This window comes from Anomaloglossus baeobatrachus, chromosome 1 (genome assembly GCF_048569485.1).
Source record: "Anomaloglossus baeobatrachus isolate aAnoBae1 chromosome 1, aAnoBae1.hap1, whole genome shotgun sequence".
In the NCBI taxonomy this organism is placed as follows: domain Eukaryota; kingdom Metazoa; phylum Chordata; class Amphibia; order Anura; family Aromobatidae; genus Anomaloglossus; species Anomaloglossus baeobatrachus.
The window spans coordinates 32,483,120-32,490,485 of NC_134353.1; positions in this window are offsets into that span (position 1 = coordinate 32,483,120).

Here is a 7,366-nt window from a genome sequence, read left to right on the forward strand (position 1 = left end):
CACAGGAAAGCACGAGCGGGAGCGGCAGCCGTGACCGGTGGACACGCGGACCGGATCAGTGGGTAAGGAGCGGTGCCGTGCAGGTGTGACCGGATCAGTTGGTAAAGAGTGGTGCCGTGCAGGTGCGACCGGATCAGTGGGTAAGAAGTGGTGCCGGGATGGTGCGACCGGATCATTGGGTAAGGAGCAGTGCCAAGGCATCGAGACACATATACGGTCCGTATGTCATCTGTTTGTCATACGTGTGCCTTCCCTTTTTTTGGCGTACTGCCAAAACCCAGAAGGAGGGAAAATTTACCCAGGATCCATAGCTTCATCCTACATGAGGCGGTCACATTTTCACTCCAGTGCCATTTTCTACTGCTTTTCACAGCGTAGAGCGCTCTGGTGATTTTCCTGTGCTTGCACACTTCATATCAGTCTTTTCTGTCATTATAATGGCAGAAAGACACAATGTCCCACTCTCCTGCATTTTGTAATTTTGCACCCTTTGGTGCCTTTCATGTGGCACTAAGGGGTGCTCAGCCTTGTATTTACCAACATAAATAAATAAATTTTAAAAAAAAAATGATGTGGGGTTCCCCCTATTTTTGTAGCCAGCTAGGGTAAAGCAGATGGCTGCAGCCTGCAGACCACAGCTGGCAGCTTCACCTTGGTTGGTAATCCAAAACTGAGGGCACACCAAGCTGTTATTTTAAATTAAATAAATAATAATAAAAAAAAAACACTTAGGGGTCCCCCCAAAATTGGACCACCAGCCAAGGTAAAGCAGACAGCTGGGGTCTGATAATCTCAGACTAGGGAGGTCCATGGCTATTGGACCCTCCCCAGCCTAAAAATAGCAGGCCGCAGCCGCCCCAGAAGTGGCGCATTAATTAGATGCGCTAATCCTGTTGCTTCGCCCCAGCTCATCCCGTGCCCTGGTGCTGTGGCAAATGGAGTAATATATGGGGTTAATACCAGATGTGTAATGTCACCTGGCATCAAGCCCTGGGGTTGGTGTAGTCAGGTGTCTATCAGATACCCGACATCACCAACCCAGTCAGTAATAAAAAAAAAAATAGACCTCAAATACATTTTTATTTGAAAAAACACTTCCCAACACATTCCCTCTTTTACAAATTAATTAGAAAGAAAAACCAATCCAGGTCTGCTGTAATCCAAGGGGTTGCCATGACGATCCATACCATAGTCACTGTCCCAGCCAATGAAGAACATAATGTTCCCCATTGGCTGGGAGAGTAATGCAGTGACCTAAGCTAACATCAATAGGTTAGCCCAGGTCACTGCAGGGCATGACAAGTGCTGCTGTCAGGAGCGAGGTACATTACCTGCGCTGATCTCCGGCACTGCTGACAGCAGACCTGTTCAATGACCTTCACAGCCAAGTATCGCGAGAGCCTGTGACGTCACCGCTAGTGACAGTCTCGGGCCGCAGTGAGAGATGTGAAGCGGCGGCCATGGAAGACAGTGTCAGCGCTGAGGTCGGGAGGGCGGGACTTCATTACCGCAGGTAAGCCGAGCATGGTAATGCGTGCGGAGTGTGAGGTGGGCGGAGTCTAGCGGGGCCATGTGTGCAGAGTGCCAGGTGGGCAGAGCCGAGTGGGGTAATGCATGCGGAGTGTGAGGTGGGCGGAGCCTAGCGGGGCCACATGTGCAGAGTGCCAGGTGGGCAGAGGCTAGCGGGGCCATGTGTGCAGAGTGCCAGGTGGGCGGATCCTTGCAGGGTAATGTGTGCAGAGTGCCAGGTGGGTGGAGCCTAGCGGGGTAATGTGTGCAGTGTGCCAGGTGGGCGGAGCCTAGCGGGGCCATGTGTGCGGGCGGCGGAGTGCGAAGTGGGTGGAGCTTAGTGCGGCCATGTGTGCGGGCGGCGGAGTGCAAAGTGGGCGTAGCCTAGGGGGGCCATGTGTGCAGGCGGCGGATTGCGAAGTGGGCGGAGCCTAGTGGGGCCATGTGGTGCTGAGGACGTCAGTGTCGGGGACTGCATGGCTGGGGACAGGTGAGTGTGTGTGTGTGTACATGACGAGTGCAGGAGGGGGCGGAGCCGAGCAGGGAAGTGTCGGCTCCCTGCACATGTAACCAGGATAAATATCGGGTAACCAAGGAAAGCGCTTTGCTTGGATACCCGATGTTTATCTTGGTTACCAGCTTCTGGCAGGCTGCCAGCGATGGCTCCCTGCACACTGTAGCTGTAAAACCCCTGCTTTTTGCTTATAGAACCGTTCTCGAATGTAACTCGAACTGTCGAGCTTTTAGCAAAAAGCTCGAGTTCTAGTTCGATCTAGAACACCCCCCAAAATCACTCGAACCGCGAACTAGCGAACCGCGCTCAACTCTAGAAATAAATGTTTAAGGGGGTCAGAGATTGCAAACACAAACAGGCCACAAAGTGCACTGAGCTTGTGGGGAAAGAGAAGGAAAAACCTATGTCCACATGTTACACCATATTTTTCGGACTATAAGACGCACTTTTTCCCTCCCAAATGTTGGGGAAAGTGGGGGGTGCGTCTTATAGTCTGAATTTAGGGTGCTGCGGGTCATACATACTTACAGCCTGGAGTGATCATGTGCGGCTTTATTCTCTGCCCCCCGCTCCGCTCATCATCAGCACGGGGCGCAGTGAATAAGTATACTCACCCGTCACCGTTGTCTACAACATTGCTCGTTCTCCTGTCTGCCGGCCGCTGATCTGTATAGAGAACAGTGAGCACAGTGATGACGTCATCACTGTGCGCACCGCTAGTCTTCACACAGGTCAGCTGAGAAGGGGACAGGAGGACAAGCGATGCTGCAAACAATGATGATGGCTCCACACTCCAGCGGCGCTGCTGCCAGCACTGACAGGAGGAGGAGCGATGCTGCATGGAGCAAGGAAAGGTGAGTATAAATGTTTATTTTTTTTGTGTGTGACAGGATACTGACCATATAATAGGATGGGGGTATATAGCATCATTCGGCCATATACTAGGATGGATGGGGGTATATACCAGGATGGATGGGGGTATATATCAGGATGGATGGGGTACATAGAAGGATGGGTGTATTTAGCAGGATGGGGGCATATAGCAGGATAAGGGCATATACCAGGATGGCGCTATGGAGCAGGATGGGGGCTATACCATGATGGTGGTATATAGCAGGATGGGAATATATACCAGGATGGGGTACATATATACAAGGATAGGGATCATATACAAGGCAGTAGGATCATTACCAGGATGGGGTCCCTTAGTAGAAAATTTGGAGACATTACCCCATAACAGTGTCAGCATCAGATCCCCGACCTATAAGTGTGTCATGACCACATTTTTTGCTTAAAATTTCATTTTCCTATTTTCCTCCTCTAAAACGCCTCTATATATACACATAGTATATATTTGCTTCCAAATACAGGAGTAGAAATAATGGGCAGTGTGCTAACAAAATATATTACACAATCATACAAATGTAATTAAGGTGCATATATTGCATGTATTGCAAAATGAGGCTATAACTAAAGTCCCCTCCAAACTATGGAAAAGTGCACAGATACAGTTGAAACCAGAAGTTTTCATCCACTATATACATGTTTTTCTCACTCTCTGATATGAAATCAGAACAAACCTTTCCCGTTTGAGGTCAATTAGGAACCAAAATTATTCATACTTGTCAAATGCCAGAATAACAAGAAAGAGAGAATTATTTAAGGCATTTTTATTGCATCCTGCAGAATCAAAAGTTTCCATACACTATGACTACTATGCCTTTAAACAATATGGGACAGCCCATATGATGATGTCATGTCTATAGAAGCTTCTGATAGGTTTCTTGGCAACATCTGAGTTAATGAGAGACACACCTGTGGATGTATTTTAATGCACACCTGAAACACACAGCTTCTTTATGTAGCATCATGAGAAAGTCAAAAGAAATCAGCCAAGATCTCAGGAAGAGAATTGTGGACTTGTACAAGTTTGGTTCATCCTTGGGTGCAATTTCCAAATACCTAAAGGTGCCTTGTTCATCTGTACAAACAGTGATACACAAGAACAAACAAGATAGGAATGTACAGCCATCATACTGCTCAGGAAGGAGATATGTTCTGTGTGTGGCATAAGCTGGTAATATTGTGTCATTATCCACTCTAAAAGATAAAAAACAAAGTCAGATTAATGTTTGCAAATGCACACAGCAACAAAAACCTTAACTCCTTTACCCCGTGCGATTTTCCGTTTTTTTTCAGTTTTGTTTTTGCTCCCCTTTCCCCTTTTCTCTTCTCTTCCTGAGAACTGTAACTTTTTTATTTTTCCATCAATCTTGCCATATGAGGGCTTGTTTTTTTGCAGGACAAGTAGTACTTTGAAATTTAACCATGGGTTTTATCATACAATGTACTGAAAATGGCAAAAAGAAATTCTAAGTGCGATAAAAATCCAAAAAATGTGGAATAGCATGATTGTTTTTGGGACATTTTTTTCAAAGTGTTCACTATGTGGTAAAACTGATGTGTCAGTGAGGTCAGTACGAGGACATAGACACAAAACATGTATAGGTTTAGTTTTATCTAAGGGTTAAAATTTTTTTTAGACGTTTGTCAAAAATAGTGGCACACTTATTGCGCCATTTTCCACGACCCATAGCGTTCTCATTTTTCAGGATAAAGGGCTTTGTGAAGGCTTTTTTTTTTGCATCTTGAGCTGACATTTTTAATGGCACCAACTTTGCGCAGATGCTACATTTTGATTGCCTGTTATTGCATTTTGCGCAAAACTTACGACAACCAAAAAAAGTTTAGCGTTTGGATTTTTTTTTTGCCGCTACGTCATTTACGGATCAGGTTAATTGATTTTATATTTTGATAAATTGAGCATTTCGGAATGGGGACATACAAAATATATGTATATTTGTTTATTTTTTTAACCCTTTACTTTTCAATGGGGAGAATAGGGGGTGATTTGAACTTTTATATTTTTTTAAAAAATGTTAACACTTTTTTAATTTATTTTACCAGTGCCTTTAGGGGATTATAAGGATCAGCAGTCTGATCACTCATTAATTTCTCCTGATCATAGCTGAACAGCTCAGATCAGCAGAAATGCTCGTCTTCTGTTACAGCCAGCGCTCTGCCTTCTGTAAAAGGAAGTGAGTCATGATAGCAATAGGAGTCATCACATGATCCTATGCTACCATGGCAACCATTACATACCACCATACCATACAACCATCCATCTCTCCAGATGACATGGATTTCTGTTTTGTAAAAAAAAACAAAACGATGGAGGGTTGCTTCCATGCTTGGATTTTAGAGAGCTTAATAAAGTCATGGTTCACAATCCTTGCTCTTCACGCCTTCACACATGACCTTTTTAACCAATTGTTTGAAGCATAAGGGTTTTCCAAAGTTGACTTAATAGCAATATTCGGTTTAGGAAGGTTAGCAGAGGGAGGAAACACAAGGAATTACATTTTTGACAGCTTCAGTTTTATTTAGTGGAAAGACATGATGTTATAGACAGCAGATAGAAATCGCTGGTACTCTGTAGTAATGCTGGGATTATGTCAGGAGACTCTATGTATAATTGGGTGTCACCAGCATATAGATGATTCTAAAAACTGAATCTGTTAATGGCTTGTCCATTAGGAGAAGTACGCAGAAAGAATAGTAGGAGGGTCTTGGACTGAACCCTGAAGAACCACAACAGTAATAGGAAGAGGAGAAAAAGAGGAGCCAGTAAAAGGTGCAGTGAAGAAGCGGTCAGAGAGGTAGGATGAAAACCAGGAGAGCTTTGTAATTGAGCTCCATAAAGCAGAGCATAGTGAGGAGGAGCTGATAATCAACAGTTTCAAAAGCAGCAGAGAGATCAAAGAGAATCAGCAGGGAGTATTGACCATTAGATAAAACAGATTATTAGAGACTTTAAGCTGGGTTCACACATAGCGACAACGATGTCGCTGTTACGTCACCATTTTCTGTGACGCAAGAGCGACCTTGTAAGTCGCTGTTATGATCGCTGCTTAGCTGTCAAACAGCGACGCAGCAGCGATCATAACGTCGCTACATGTGCAGAGAGCAGGGAGCCGTGGACACTGCTTAGCGCTGGCTCCCTGCACTCCTAGCTACAGTACACATCGGGTTAATTACCCGATGTGTACTGCAGCTACATGTGCAGAGAGCAGGGAGCCGCGCACACTGCTTAGCGCTGGCTCCCTGCACTCCTAGCTACAGTACACATCGGGTTAATGACCCGATGTGTACTGCAGCTACATGTGCAGAGAGCAGGGAGCCGCGCACACTGCTTAGCGCTGGCTCCCTGCACTCCTAGCTACAGTACACATCGGGTTAATTACCCGATGTGTACTCTGGCTCTGTGCAGAGAGCAGGGAGCTGGCACTGGCAGGGAGAGCGGCGGACGCTGGTAACGAAGGTAAATATCAGGTAACCAGGGAAAGGTCTTCCCTTGGTTACCCGATGTTTAACTTGGTTACAGCTTACCGCAGCTGCCAGACGCTGGCTCCTGCTCCCTGCTCGCTTCATTTTGTCGCTCTCTCGCTGTCACACACAGCAATGTGTGCGTCACAGCGGGAGAGCGACGACCAAACAATGAAGCTGGACATTCAGCAACGACCGGTGACCTCATAGCAGGGGCCAGGTCGTTGCTGGATGTCACACACAGCGACAGCGATGGGACGTTGCTGCAACGTCACATAAAATGGTGACGTAGCAGCGATGTCGTTGTCGTCGTCGCTGTGTGTGACACCACCCTTAGTAAGGGGTACTTCTCACATAGCGAGATCGCTAGAGAGATTGCTGCTGTGTTACAGGTTTTGTGACAAACCAGTACCTCATCAGTGATCTTGCTGTGTGTGACACTAAGCAGCTAAACAATAGGATAAAGAGTTGCACACCAGTCACAATGTATAGGGGAATAATGAAAAGCAGAACTGCTACGGGAATACTAGACTGAAAAATACAATGGACTATCTGAAAAAAGTTAAAAATATGAAAATGGAATGTGCATAACTGCTATGAATAATAGGAGTGAGAGATGTTTATCCATTGTATTGATCAATGCAAAGAAGCCCCAAACCAAACGCCAAGGTAATCTCTATTTTTGGGGTCCCTAACCTTCGTGTAACCTCACCTGCAGTTAAAAAAATTGCTCTGTATGGGAAGCAAAGGACCAAGCTATATAATGTGAAATAAGACACATGGCTATGGGTGGGGCCGGGTTGTCAAACAGAAAATGCATACTAATTAAAGAATGGACATCTGGAACACCAATAGTGTGAACAAGGTGCAAGACTCAAAATATGCAACTAAACAATAGAATAAAGAGTTGCACAGAAGTAACAATGTATAGGGGAATAATAAAAAGCAGAACTGCTA